The sequence below is a fragment of the Salmo salar genome, chromosome ssa06, assembly GCF_905237065.1.
Source record: "Salmo salar chromosome ssa06, Ssal_v3.1, whole genome shotgun sequence".
Taxonomy (NCBI): Eukaryota; Metazoa; Chordata; class Actinopteri; order Salmoniformes; family Salmonidae; genus Salmo; species Salmo salar.
This window is the reverse complement of record NC_059447.1, coordinates 12126641-12142551: the sequence shown is the minus strand read 5'-3', so window position 1 is coordinate 12142551 and position 15911 is coordinate 12126641.

Sequence of the window (15911 nt, the reverse complement as noted above, 5' to 3'; positions counted from 1 at the left end):
TTTCTTGGCCCAAGCAAGTCTGTTCATCCTATTGGTGTCCTTTATTAGTGGTTTCTTTGCAGCATTTCGACTATGAAGGCCTGATTTCACGCAGTCTCCTCTGAACAGAGAAGGTTAAATTAAAGGTTTAAATAAAAAATACAAATACAAAAACAGTTGATGTTGAGATGTGTCTGTTACTTGAACTCTGTGAAGCATTTATTTGGGCTATAATTTCTGAGGCTGGTAACTCTAATGAGCTTATACTCTGCAGCAGACGTCACTCTGGGACTTCCTGTGGCGGTCCTCATGAGAGCGCTCATCATAGTGCTTGATGGTTTTTGCGACTGACCGTATACACTTTTCTTATTTGAGCTGTTCTTGCCATAATATGGACTTGGTATTTTACCAAATAGGGCTGTCTTCTGTATACCACCCCTACCTTGTCACAACACAACTGATTGGCTCAAATGCATCCAGGTGACTACCTCATGAACCTGGTTGAGAGAATGCCAAGAGTGTGCAAAGCTTTCATCAAGGCAAAGGGTTGCTACTTTGAAGAATCTCAAATATGTTTTGATTTGTTTAACACTTTTTTTGGTTACTACATGATTCTATATGTGTTAATTCATAGTTTTGATGTCTTCTTGTTAAGATGGCGCCGATGAGGATGGCTGACGTTTTACATGCCCGTAACCAATTGTGCTATTTTGTTATTTTTTTGCATTGTTTGTAACTTATTTTTTTACTTATTTTGTACATAATGTTTCTGCTATCGTCTCTTATGACCAAAAAATAACTTCTAGACATCAGAACTGGGATTACTCACATGAACTGGAAGAAGCTTTTTCCTTTAACGAGTCACACAAGAAAGATATACTGCTCTCCCGGGAACAGGCCCAGATCCCCGTCTTTTGTGTGAAGAAAAGACTGAGGAAAAGAGGATGCATAAAGGGGTGCCTTTTGAGAATCTGTAGGGAAACGAGTAAACTCCCACTGCGATCAATTCTACTTGCTGACATGCAATCATTGGAAAATAAAATTGATGTCCTATGATTATCCTACCGACAGGACATTAAGAACTGTAATATCTTATGTTTCACCGAGTCGTGGCTGAACGACAACAAGGATAATATAGAGCTGGAGGGATTTTCAATGCACCGGTAGAACAGAGAAGCTACGTCTGGTAAGAGGAGGGGTGGTGGTGTGTGTCTTTTTGTCAATAACAGCTGGTGCGGGATGTCTAATATTAAAGAAGTCTCGAGGTATTGCTCGCGTGAGATAGAGTACCTTATGATAAGCTGTAGACCACACTATCTACCAAGAGAGTTGTCATCTATATTATTCGTAGCCGTCTATTTACCACCACAGACCGATGCTGGCACTAAGACCGCAAAAAAGAAACTCTATAAGGCCATAAGCAAACAAGAAAATGCTCACCCAGAAGCGACGCTCCTAGTGGCCAGGGACTTTAATGCAGGCAAACAAATCAGTTTAACCAAATTTTTACCAGCATGTGACATGTGCAACCAGAGGGAAAAAAACTCTAGACCAACTTTACTTTACACATGGAGATGCGTACAAAGCTCTCCCCGCCCTCCATTTGGCAAATCTGACCATAATTATATCCTCCTGATTATATCCTCCTGATTCCTGCTTACAAGCAAAAGCTAAAGCAGGATGTACCAGTGACTCGCTCAATACGGAAGTGGTCAGGTGACACGGATGCTACGCTACAGGACTGTTTTGCTAGCACAGACTGGAATATGTTCCAGGATTCATCCAATGGCATTGAGGAGTATACCACCTCAGTCATCGGCTTCATCAATAAGTGCATCGCCGACGTTGTCCTCACAGTGACTGTATGTACATATCCCAACCAGAAGCCATGGATTACAGGCAACATCCGAATCAAGCTAAAGGTTAGAGCTGCCGCTTTCAAGGAGCGGGACACTAATCCGGACGCCTGTAAGAAATCCGGTGATGCCCTCAGATGAACCATCAAACAAGCAAAGCGTCAATACAGGATTAAGATTGAATCCTACTACACCTGCTCTGACGCTCGTCGGATGTGGCAGGGCTTGAAAACTATTACGGACCACAAATGGAAACCCAGATGCGAGCTGCCCAGTGACGCAAGCCTACCAGATGAGCTAAGTGCTTTTTATGCTCGCTTTGAGGCAAGCAACACTGAAGCATGCATGAGAGCACCAGCTGTTCTGGATGACTGTGTGAAAACGCTCTCGGTAGCCGATGTGAGCAAGACCTTTAAACAGGTCAACATTCACAAAGCCGCGGGGCCAGATGAATTACCAGGACGTTTACTCAAAGCATGCGTGGACCAACTGGCAAGTGTCTTCACTGACATTTTCATCCTCTCCCTGACTGAGTCTGTAATACCTACATGTTTCAAGCAGACCACCATAGTCCCTGTGCCCAAGGAAGCGAAGGTAACCTGCCTAAATGATTACCACCCCGTAGCACTCACATCGGTAGCCATGAAGTGCTTTGAAAGGCTGGTCATGGCTCACATCAACAGCATCCTCCCGGATAGCCTAGACCCACTCCAATTCGCATACACAGATGATGCAATCTAAATTGTACTCCACATTGCCTTTTCCCACCTGGACAAAAGGAACACTTATGTGAGAATGCTGTTCATTGACTACAGCTCAGCGTTCAACACCATAGTGCCCATGAAGCTCATCACTAAGCTAAGGACCCTGGGACTAAACACCTCCCTCTGCAACTGGATCCTGGACTTTCTGATGTGCTAACCCCAGGTGGTAAGGGTAGGCAACAACACGTCCGCCACGCTGATCCTCAACACGTTAGCCCCTCAGGGGTGTGTACTTAGTCCCCTCCTGTACTCCCTGTTCTTCCACGACTGCGTGGCCAAACACGACTCCAACACCATCATTAAGTTTGCTGACGACACAACAGTGGTAGTCCTGATCAACGATGAGACAGCCTATAGGGAGGAGGTCAGAGAACTGGCAGTGTGGTGCCAGGACAACAACTTCTCCCACAATGTGAGCAAGACAAAGTAGCTGATCGTGGACTACAGGAAAGGAGGGCCGAACAGGCCCCCATTAACATCAACGGGGCTGTAGTGAGGCGCGTTGAGAGTTTCAAGTTCCTTGGTGTCCACATCACCAACGATCTATCATGGCCCAAACACACCAAGACAGTCGTGAAGAGGGCACGACAAATCCTATTCCCCCTCAGGAGACTGAAAAGATTTGCATGGGTCCTCAGATCCTCAAAGGATTCTACAGCTGCACCATCGAGAGCATCCTGACCTGTACATCAATGGGGCCAAACTTCCTGCCATCCAGAACCTATATAATAGGTGGTGTCAGAGGAAAGCCCATAAAATTGTCAGACTCCAGTCACCCAAGTCATAGACTGTTTTCTCTGCTACCGCACGGCAAGCGGTACCGGAGCGCCATGTCTAGGACCAAAAGGCTCCTTAACAGCTTCTACCCCCAAGCCATAAGGCTGCTGAACAATTAATCAAATGGCCACCGGACTATTACATTGACCCCCCCTCTCATTTGTTTTGTACACTGCTGCTACTCGCTGTTTATTATCTATGCATAGTCACTTCACCCCTACCTACATGTAACCTGTACCCCTGCACACTGACTCGGTACCGGTACCCCCTTTATATAGCCTCGTTATTGTTATGTTATTGTGTTACTTTTTATAAATGTTTACTTTAGTTCATTTGGTAAGTATCTTCTTAACTCTTCTTGAACTGAACTGTTGGTTAAGGGCTTGTAAGTAAGCATTTGATGGCAAGGTCTGCACTTGTTTTCGGCGCATGTGACAAATCAAGTTTGATTTGATTCTCTATTATTCTACAATGTAGAAAATAGTAAAAAAAAACTTTAAAAAAACCTAGAATGGGAAGGTGTGTCCAAACCTTTGACTGCTACTGTATGTGGGAGGAGCTTTTTTCATTTAGGGCCAATGAGAAAATACCAGAAAGCACAAGCATGACATATTTCATCTCCCTCCTATCCGGACCGTTCCAGATCCATAAATAAAGGATCAGTAGAAAACATCTAGTGAACAGTCATATCCATCTCCCATTCTTAAACAGTTGACTTTGTCTGATCACTATGGTAACCTCTGTGGAGCATAATATGCAGCTCTGATCTAGGATCAGGTCACCCCTGTGTCTATGTAATATCACACATTTGTGATTTGAGTGGATAAATGTTATCATAGAATGTCACAGTGAACCTGTGTGAGTGAGGGGTATGTTGATAATTGTATCTTTCATATACTCATGATACTATTGTTATTAAATGTCACGAGGAATAATGTTTCAACAATAGGTGTATATTCATGTATTCAATTGATCAATAAATTCAATCCATTGTATTCTAAACATGAATATATCACTTCAATGTTATATTTTTATAATAATAATAAACAAATCTAAATTGATTTATGTTCCTAAAACTAATCAATATTACTTTGGATAATAATATCCATGAGGTCAAGGTAAGAACTATGCATGTTGTGTCTTGTAACAACGGTTAATGTAATAACTTTTAGATTTATAATGTAATAAAACTGGTAAATGTAATATCTTGTTGGTTAATATGATAAAATGTTGAATTGTTATAGTGGTAACTTTTTCCATTTAATGTAATAAATTACATTATCAGGTGAGTAACAACTTTTGTGATGAATAAAGTAATAACTTCAACCGATCATGTAATAACACCGAAATCAATGTTTTATGTGTTACTTTACTAATGTTAATGCACATACCACCCTCCACCAAACCGACACACACAAATCTAGCGCAGCGTTAATCAGTCTGGTATTTTCGAGGCTAACCTTATTGGGCCTCAGCCAATAAAAATATCTGGATTTTTGAAGAGAACCTTGTAAAGTGATGTTAGGATATATACAGTTGAAGTTGGAAGGTTACATACACTTAGGTTGGAGTCATTAAAACTCGTTTTTCAACCACCACAAATTTGTTGTTAACAAAGTATAGTTTTGGCAAGTCAGTTATGACATCTACTTTGTGCATGACACAAGTCATTTTTCCAACAATTGTTTACAGACAGATTATTTCACTTATAATTCACTGTATCACAATTCTAGTAGGTCAGAAGTTTACATGCACTAAGTTAATTGTGCCTTTAAACAGATTGGAAAATTCCCAAAAATTATGTCATGGCTTTAGAAGTTTCTGATAGGCTAATTGACATCATTTGAGTCAATTGGAGGTGAACATACTTTGGTTCGAAAAGTGCAAATCAATCCCAGAACAACAGCAAAGGACCTCGTGAAGATGCTGGAGGAAACGGGTACAAAAGTATCTATATCCACAGTAAAACGAGTCCTATATCGACATAACCTGAAAGGCTGCTCAGCAAGGAAGAAGCCACTGCTCCAAAACATCCATAAAAAAGCCAGACTACGGTTTGCAACTGCGCATGAGGACAAAGATCATACTTTTTGGAGAAATGTCCTCTGGTCTGATGAAACAAAAATAGAACTGTTTGGCCATAATGACAATCGTTATGTTTGAAGGAAAAAAGGGGGAGGCTTACAAGCTGAAGAACACCATCCCAAACGTGAAGCACGGGGGTGGCAGCATCATGTTGTGGGGGTGCTTTGCTGTAGGAGGGACTGGTGCACTTCACAAAATAGATGGCATCACGAGGAAGGAAAATGATGTGCATATATTGAAGCAACATCTCAAGACATCAGTCAGGAAGTTAAAGCTTGGTCGCAAATAGGTCTTCCAAATGGACAATGACCCCAAGCATACTTCCAAAGTTGTGGCAAAATGGCTTAAGGACAACAAAGTCAAGGTATTGGAGTGGCCATCACAAAGCCCTGACCTCAATCCTATAGAAAATTTGTGGGCAGAACTGAAAAAGCGTGTGCGAGCAAGGAGCCTACAAACCTGACTCAGTTACACTAGCTCTGTCAGGAGGAATGGGCCAAAATTCACCCAACTTATTGTGGGAAGCTTGTGGAAGGCTACCCAAAAGGTTTGACCCAAGTTAAACAATTTAAAAGCAATGCTACCAAATACTAATTGAGTTTATGTAAACTTCTGACCCACTGGGACGGTGATGAAATAAATAAAAGCTGAAATAAATCATTCTCTCTACTATTATTCTGACATTTCACATTCTTAACTTCACTAGGGTAGGGGGCAGCATTCAGAATTTTGGATGAAAAGCGTGCCCAAATTAAACTGCCTGCTACTCAGGACCAGAAGCTAGGATATGCATATAATTGGTAGATTTGGATAGAAAACACTCTAAAGTTTCCTAAACGGTTAAAATACTGTCTGTGAGTATAACAGAACTGATATGGCAGGCGAAAACCTGAGGAAAATCCATCCAGGAAGTACTATTATTTTGAAAGGCTGTTTTTCCATTGAAAGCCTATCCACCATACAAAGACTTAGGACCCCGTTCACGATCTCTATGGCTTCTTCTACATGTGGCCAGTCTTTAGGCATTGTTTCAGCCTTTTACTCTGAAAAATGAGGGAGATACAGCACTATCAATGAGTGGACAGTGGAAATTTCCAGACATGAGTCCAGCGCATGATCAGGAGCGTGCCTTTCTTGTTTCTCCTTTTCTATTGACGAAGCTTTTGTCCAGTTGAAATATTATTGATTATTTATGACAAAAACAACCTGAGGATTGATTTTAAACATCGTTTGACATGTTCATACGAACCTTTATTGTACTTTTTTGACTTTTCGTCTGGATGTTGAGAGCGCGCTTTGTGCCTTTGGATTACTGAACTAAACGCACCAACAAAATTGAGGTTTTTGGACATAAAGAGGGACATTATCGAACAAAACTAACATTTATTGTGTAACATGGAGTCCTGGGAATGCCACCAGATGAAGATCATCAAAGGTAAGTGATTAATTTAATTCCTATTTCTGACTTTTCTGAGTCCTCTCCTTGGCTGGGAAATGTCTGTATGGTTTCTTGTGGCTAGGCGCTGTCCTAACATAATCGCATGGTGTGCTTTCGCTGTAAAGCCTTTTTGAAATCGGACACTGTGGTTGGATTAACAAGACGTTTATCTTTAAAATGGTGTATAATACTTGTATGTTTGAGGAATTTTAATTGTGGGATTTCTGTTGTTTGAATTTGGCACCCTGCAATTTCACTGGCTGTTGTCGAGGTGGGACGCTAGCGTCCCAATGATACCAGAGGGGTTAAAATTAAGCGGTGATCTGACCTAAAACAGGGAATTTTTACTAGGATCAAATGTCAGGAATTATGAAAAACTGAGTTTAAATGTATTTGGCTAAGGTGTATGTAAACTTCCGACTTCAACTGTACGTTATCCTGTATGAGCTTTTGTGCCGAATAGATTACGTTGTTACAGGTGTCAAGCTTATTGGGCATGTGGCAGCAGTGTGTAGGAGGGAGGTTCCTAGGTGTGAGAAGTGTGCAGAAGGGCATGAGACAAAGTAATGTGTAGCATTGGGGAAAGTAGTGGTATGTGTTAATTGTGAAGAAAATAAAGGAAGATGAGTCAAAGGGGAGGGATTCTGAGAGGAGTGGTGTGAGTAGTAGATCTGTACCAGCACAAAGGGATAAACCAACAAGTGATATATGTTTCAGTAAGATTGGAGTTTTGGAATTAACAGCAATGATTATCAACTGTACTGCTGGGATGGAATGTAAATCGCAGAAAATAGAGGTTGTGGTGGCAGCTGCAGAGAGGAATTTGGGTGTGCGAGATTTGACATCAGAAGAGTTACAGGGTGTGTTAAGTGGCTGTTGGCCTGAAGTAGGACTAAATATATTTAAATAGTGGAGTATGGTATTTATTTATGATTTTTTTAGTGAGTGTAGAGTTAGATGGTAGTTTTATATTTTTATTTTATTATTATTATTTAAGCAAAGTATAAGGGAGTTATACTCCAGTCTAGTAGGTGGCGGTAGTGCAACATTTATTGGATGCCAACTGCCGTTAAACCTCATTGAAGAAGAAGAGAAACTTGGGTTCCAAGTGTCTCTCTGGTAAAAATAGGCGATAACAGACAAAAGGATTCTTGGTGGATAGGGTGTTGAACGTTTTCTTGACTTTAATAGATCAAATAACATCTTATCCATTATCTTTTTATTTGTCACAACTTAAATAGAGTTTTGATGTTTAAAAGGAGGTGTGATTGCTCTGGTATAGCTGTTCTTTATCTGAACGCTGTGACAAAGACAGTAAATGTATACACTACAATTACTTAAGAAAGAATAGCTTCCACGATGGATCGGGTAAGTTTGGCTTACTTCTATTAACAATATGCCTACTGTGGTGTATAACATGTCTAGGCCTAGTTTCATCATCTTTGATCTTCCATATCCATGAGTTCGATTTGAACAGCTGGACAAAAGAAACCATGGTGGTAATAAACACTTGGGATATTTTGTCCTTCAGCAAAGTACCCTACTAGCCTAAAACACAAAGATTGATACAAGGCAATGCGCAACGAGCAGGTAAAGTCAGAACCATGAAGAAATAATGAGGCCAAGCCTACACCTTGCAGTAGGGGTTCGTGGGTAAAATCACCGGGAAGCCAAAGCAGAAAAAAAGAGCCATATTACAACCTATGTGTTGTGATAATTGCGTTGTTTGCTCTATAACCTGTTAGTTCATATGCCTTGACACAGCCGAGACAAGAAGACAGTGGAAGAATAAATTCAACCACACCTTTTGTTCAATCATAAAACCGGAGAGCAAGATTTGTCCGGTGAATTTCACAAAACATTGCATGTAACAAACAGTTACATGACCTACAGCATGGTCAAGCAAGTTAATGTTTCCGACTTTTTTGGACAACTAAACAACTATTGATTTAGAGTTACCTAAAGTTGCAAAAAAACAGGGGCTGCCTCCACTATTCCATCACCACTTCAACATCATCTAATCAACTAAAAGATACCAAAAACGATTTAGTCTGATCAACCTAAGCTAAATATGAAAATATTTTCTGTCCATGGTACTGATTTCTGTCTACTTGCAAGTAGAAAAAAACATGTTGACTCACCCAACTTGTAGAGAAATGCCAATGCCATCCTCATCTTTCATGTTCCCTGAAAGGTCTATGAACATCATACAGTACACGTTTTTAGTTTTTGTTGTCTTAGGCTACCTAGCTAAAATGTTTGCTCACTAGCCTTTAATTCATGGGCAACGATGCGCTAGTCCAGCTAGTTAATTGCCCCTTTTCAAATGATTACTCTTTTTGAGAAGTAACTGTGAGAAACTCATCTCACTACCTACACACTTTCAAAAAATGTCATTTGGACAATTTTTATTTAGTATTTTATTGTGTTGTATTCCATTATATTATAGTTTGGAGTATTTTTCTGCGCCTATTATGCTTTGTGTTGGATTAAAACAACACTATATTTTATTTTACCTTTATTTTATCAGGGAGTCATACATATAGCTTACATAAAGATTCCATTGGACTTTTTAGATTGACACATTTTGTAGATGCAACATTTTTTATTACATTTATAATTTATCACTCTCACGTGCACATATGAAGTTAAGAATCAATGATGTGCTACCTTTTTGTAGCATTTCTGGTATTGCTAATTTATTTTCAGCCAAATCTCTGAGTTCTATCTAAGCTTGTCAGGAACTTGGATGCTTGGCAACAATACAGCTCTATTAACTAACATTAGCTTGCTTGTCCAAAGTCCAACAAATAGCCTCTGTAGCTAGCTAGCTAACACAAGTCACCTGAAAGCTAGCTAGCTAACAAAAAGGCAAATAAATGTAGCTAGCTGTAATTGTTTATGGAAATTTTGTTCCACAAATAGCTTCAGCCATTAGCTAGCTAGCAGACAACAACGGCTGACATTGACACAAAAGCTAGCTAACAATAGCTAGTTGACTTCCAAATGCCAGTCCTACATTTTTACACAAAACATAGCTAGCTAGCTACATCAGTTCAAAACCAAATTGTCACGGTGCTGCATTAGAATGCCTGCAATACATTTATAGAGCTTTTATAGAAAAGTACAACCTTCTTATCTACGTGGCAGTTAGTAGATGTGTGGAAACAGGGGCGGGGAACAGTGGGTAAAAGTTGATGTCACGTCCTGGCCAGTATAAGGGTTAATTGTCATTTTAGTTTGGTCAGGACGTGGCAGAGGGTATTTGTTTTATGTGGTTCAGGGTGGTGTGTTAGTTAGGAGGGCGTTTGATTTATTATTTCCGGGTTTTGAGTTATGGTCTATGTTGATGTATTTCTATGTGTAGTCTGGTTGATCTATTTCTATGTTGAGTTAATTGGGGTGGACTTCCAATTGAAGGCAGCTGTGTGGTGTTGCCTTTGATTGGAAGTCCTATATTAGTTGGGTGTGTTTGTCTGTGTATTTGTGGGAGATTGTTCTGTGTTTAGCCTTGTGCCTTGCCAGACTGTCTGTTGATCGTTCGTTCTCTTGTTTGTTATTTTTGTACGTTCATTCTGAGTTAATAAACGTCAAGATGAGCTTACACATACCTGCTGCGTTTTGGTCCTCCATTACCAACGACAATCGTGACAGTTGATTAGCTTGTCTGTGCAGATTTAAGATAGCTGACATTGATTGCATGATGGCTCAACCATCTAACTGCAGTTGCCACAGCTCACACTATTCTCTGTTCCTTTCTTCAAGGTTCCACACAGCTGAGTTCCTGCAGATAGTAAGAAACGGTATATGTCACATGCTGTGGTCGCAACAAACAAACGGCTCTTATCTGTACACCCAGACTTATGACTAAGTCACCCAAGACAAGTTGGTATGAGTGAAAAAACACTAGCATATACTAATAGACAAGTTAAAAAAAACAGCATAGCATGTCTAATTTGTAATTTTCCACCACAATGGACACTATGTGGATAGAATATTTAGAATATCTGTAGAATATGTAGGTGAAAAGATTGTGTGTATATATACAGCAATAGTTGAATAGGAGGTCCTTGACAAGAATACAGTATATATATATGAACTGGGTAATCTGCATCTGTGAAGGTTTGTGAGGGTCTTAGGGGCGAAGCCAAATTTCTTCAGCCTCCTGAGTTTGAAGAGGTGCTGTTGAGCCTTATTCACTATACTATCTGTGTGGGTGGACCATTTCAGATTGTCAGTGATGTGTACACAAAGGCACTTGAAGCTTTTTACCTTCTCCACTGTTGCCCGTCAATGTGGATGGGAAGAGAGCAACAGATTGCATTCGTGATCTGATTTGCGAAGGGAGGTCAGAGGAGGGCAAATACACATGTAAACAGCACATTGTCCACTGCAGTGTGCAAATGCATGCTGGGTAGCATCAGAAAAACTTACCAGTTTTGAACATCCAGAATAGATTCTATTATGCTCCTTCTCCCGTCTTGACATTTTTATCCAAATCTGTGCTGATCAACAGTGCCAAACTAACAACTCTGCCATTAGACAGCCTTGATTGTATTTACAGCTCTGATCTGGATGGTGGACTAGCCTATGTGTTGGATATTTGTCAATTCCAGTGGAGTGGCAATGGGGTGGGGGAGGGGCTAATGCCCCCCCAAACCCTAATAAAAATGTTATGTATTTAACCTTCATTTCACTAGGCAAGTCCATTAAGAACAAATTTATAATGATGGGCCAAACCCTCCCCAAAATGCAGAGGGTGCATAAGTCTGCAACGCTTTAGACTAGAAACAAGCTGTAAAAGGCACCAGAAAGACGTGGCTCTATTGTACATGGGGATAACTGTATAAATTGACATTCATTTAATTTAGGGTGGAAGTTAAAACCAAATAATTGATGGATTTGGCTCTAAATACTACATCATAATGAGCAGCAGTAGTTCAGGTTTTTCCTCACTGGTTATGACATATCACGATTTCGCAGGTGTTGGCGTCCTCCAAATTTTGGAAAGGAGAGGGGACATTCGGCCCGCATCTTGAAAGAGACGGTGAAGCTCCTCGTTCCAGCATCTCTTAAGCTCTCCTGCTAACACGTATGAAGCCAAAATTAAATTGAGCATCTGACCAATTACGTGAGACATTAGTTCTGGGTTAACCAACATTAACTCAGGGGTGAAAGATGTGTTCAATTCCAATGAATGCTCAATCAAATGTTCTGAACATAACACAGGGGGCATTAGTGTTATCAGTTTTGACATTTGTAAAAGATATACCACTTCCATTTTTGGAAATTTGCCAAAGTGATTGAAAAAAACTTGACATTTGTGGACAATTACACACTTCAGGAGAAAGTAGTTATAAGGATGCACCAATCAGAGATTTAGACTAAATTAATCAAATGTTTGTTCTAATGATATTCTATGTACAATACTACTTGTGGTCACCAGGACAGAGCTAGCCCGTCCCCCTCTGCCCTGCCAGAGTCCCCTGGTCACAACTCTCCCATTAGTGCCTTACTGTTGAGTCTGAATAGGGTGTCTGTGCGAATGGTCAACTTCAGAAAAACACATGGAGTGGCCAGTAAAAATGATTTGTTTATGGACCCACATTTCCAAAACCTAGTTATTCAGTGTTTTCCCTAACGTCCCTCAGTGGGAGGGGCTTATCATCTGGGGAGCCTCAACAAAATCATGTTGCTGATGAAACAGAGAAGAGTCTCTCCAGACGAGAACAAGAAACCTCAGCAGAGATGCTACTCTTTTAATTTTTTTTATTTTTTTTATGTACCCCGTTTTCTCCCCAATTTTGTGGTATCCAATTGGTAGTTAGTCTTGTCTCATTGCTGCAACTCCCGTACGGACTCGGGAGAGGTGAAGGTTGAGAGCTGTGCGTCCTCTGAAACACAACCCAACCAAGCTGCACTGCTTCTTGACACAATGCCCACTTAACCCGGAAGCACCAATGTGTCAGAGTAAACACCGTTCACCTGGCGACGGTGTCAGCGTGCACTGCGCCCGGCCCGCCACAGGAGTCGCTGGTGCGAGATGGGACAAGGGCATCCCTGCCGGCCAAACCCTCCCCTAACCGGGACAATGCTGGGCCAATTGAGTGCCGCCCCATGGGTTTCCCAGTCTCGGCCGGCTGTGACAGAGCCTGGACTCGAACCCAGAATCTCTAGTGGCACAGCTAGCACTGAAATTCAGTGCCTTAGACCACTGCACCATTCAGGAGGCCCACCACTGCTGCTCTGTAGGGGAGAGTTTCACAAACCAGAGTGACTTCATTATTCAACAGTGGAGTCACACCTGAGAGAAACTTTACTGCTGCTCTCAGTGTGGGAAGAGTTTCTCCTGTGCAGAATGTCTTAAAGTACACTAAAGAATCCATAAAGGAGAGAAACCTTACAGATGCTGAGAGTGTGGGAAGTGGTTTACTGGTTCTAATACCATCAAATATAATTTGTGAATTCATACAGCGGAGAAGCCTTACCCCTGCCTTGATTGTGGAAAGAGCTTCAATCAGTCATGCAACCTAAGTACACACCAGCTAACACACACGGAAGAGAAGCATTATAACTGTGATCAGTGTGGAAAGAGCTTTGCTGTAGCTTCCACCCTGAATAGACACCAGGTTACACACACTGGAGAGAAGCTTTATAACTGTGATCAGTGTGGGAAAAGCTTTGTTGTAGTTTCCTCCCTGATTAGACACCATCAAACACACACTGGAGAGAAAACTTATGTCTGTCTGTGGGACGAGCTTTGCTCTAACTTCTACCCTGACCATACACAAGCAAACACACAAGAGAGAATACTTATAGCTGTCATCGGTGTGGGAAGAGCATCAGTCAAACAGGGACCCAAAATTCACACAAGAGAACACACATTGGAGAGAAACCCTATGTCTGTCTATGTGGGAAGAGCTTTGCTCATTTAGGGCCAATGAGAAAACACCAGAAAGCAAAAACATGCCGTAATTCATCTTCCTCCCATCTGGCACCGGTTCCAGATCCCTAAATAAAGGATCAATAGAAAACATCTAGTGAACAGTCATATCCATCTCCCATTCTTAAAAGGTTAACTTAGTCTGATCACCATGGTAACCTCTGTGCAGCATAATATGCAGTTCTGATATAAGATCAGGTCTCCCCTGTGTCTATGTAATATCACACATTGGGATCTAAATGGATAAATGTTATCATAGAAGATGTCACAGTGAACCTGTTTGTGTGGGGGGGTGTTGATAATTGTATATTCTTTCATATACTCATGATACTATTATTATTACATGTCATTATGTAGAATAATGTTTCAACAATAGGTGTATATTCATGGATTCAATTGATCAATAAATTCAATCCATTATCTTCTAAACAAGAAGTTATCACTTAAATTGTATTTTATATATCTATATTGATTAAAATGATCCTAAACTAATCATTAATACATTGCATAATAATATCCATGAGGTCAAGGCAAGAACTATGCATACTGTGTCTTGTAACAACAATTAATGTAGTAACTTAGATTTATAATGTAATAAAACCGGTAAATGTAATATCTTGTTGGTTAATATGATAAAATGGTGAATTGTTATAGTAATAACCTTTCCATTTAATGTAATAAGTTACTTTATCAGGTGAGTAACAACTTTTTTAATGTGTAACGTAATAACTTTAACCGATCATGTAATAACACCTAAACTAATGTTTAATGGGTTACTTCACTAATGTTAATGCACATACCACGCTCCACCAATTGCAAACCCACACACACAAGCCTATGCACTTGTACTCACATACACACACACACAAGCACACATTGAAATGTTCACACCGCACAGTCATAGACACACAAACACACACGCATTGATTAAAAAAAATACCTGAATTAATCTGTAGGCTTTATAGTGAATGAGCCAGGAGGTCGGTCGGGCTCACTTAGAAATTGTGGAAATTGAGCAAGTTGAGATGACTAAACTGCTTGGAGGAACCCTGGATTGTAAACTATCATGGTCAAAACATATTGATACAACAGTAGCTAAAATGGGGAGAAGTCTGTCCATAATAAAGCGATGCTCTGCCTTCTTAATGTCGGGTTCACCTAGGGGTCATGATAAGGGTTGTACCAAAATGTTTGATGTAATGTTTGATGTATTAGAATAATTGGTTATGATTATATTATAAGACCCCTCCCTCCTCACATTTATAGGGTCCTAGACTACAGATTAACAATATATATATTCATTATAGAGGTTTAGAATTGTTCCACAGTTGTTTTCTAGTTCTCCCTCTCTCTCTCTCTGCCTATTATAAAAAGACCCCTCTTAGAAATGTGTGACTGAGACAGAACTCTACAGGGGAGTGAAGGAGATAAGACTAGTCAAACATTCCACAATAAATCAACTTTGGCGAGTGGACGTTTACTGCTAAGTTTTTAGATAACACTAAAAGCCACTGTTTATATAGCTTTGTATAGCTTTGTAGGCATGGTAATGACGTAGGTAGTGACTCACCAGGGCTGGACTTAGGGTTTAACAAAACAACTTGAGACCTTTTGTTTGATGCATAACTTACTCGGAAACATGCGTGCTATGTTCCTGATTGTCAACTTCTGTCTGCAATTGCATTAATAAAGGTTTTTGAATGATTTAATTAAAGATATTGTCATAATGCTAATTTCACTAATGAGCCAATGATTGACAAGGACGAAAGGAACAAACCCTAAGATTAACAACACTATCAACAAGCCCTAGTTTTGTCGCACCTTGACTACTGTTCAGTCATGTGGTGAGGTGCCACAAAAAAAGGACTTCGCAATTGGCTCAGAACAGGGCAGCACGGCTGGCCCTTGGATGTACACAGAGAGCTAATATTAATAATTTGCATGTCAATCTCTCCTTGCTCAAAGTGGAGGAGAGATTGACTTCCTCTACTTGTATTTATGAGAGGTATTGACATGTTGAATGCACCGAGCTGTCTGTTTGAACTACTGGCACACAGCTCGGACACCAA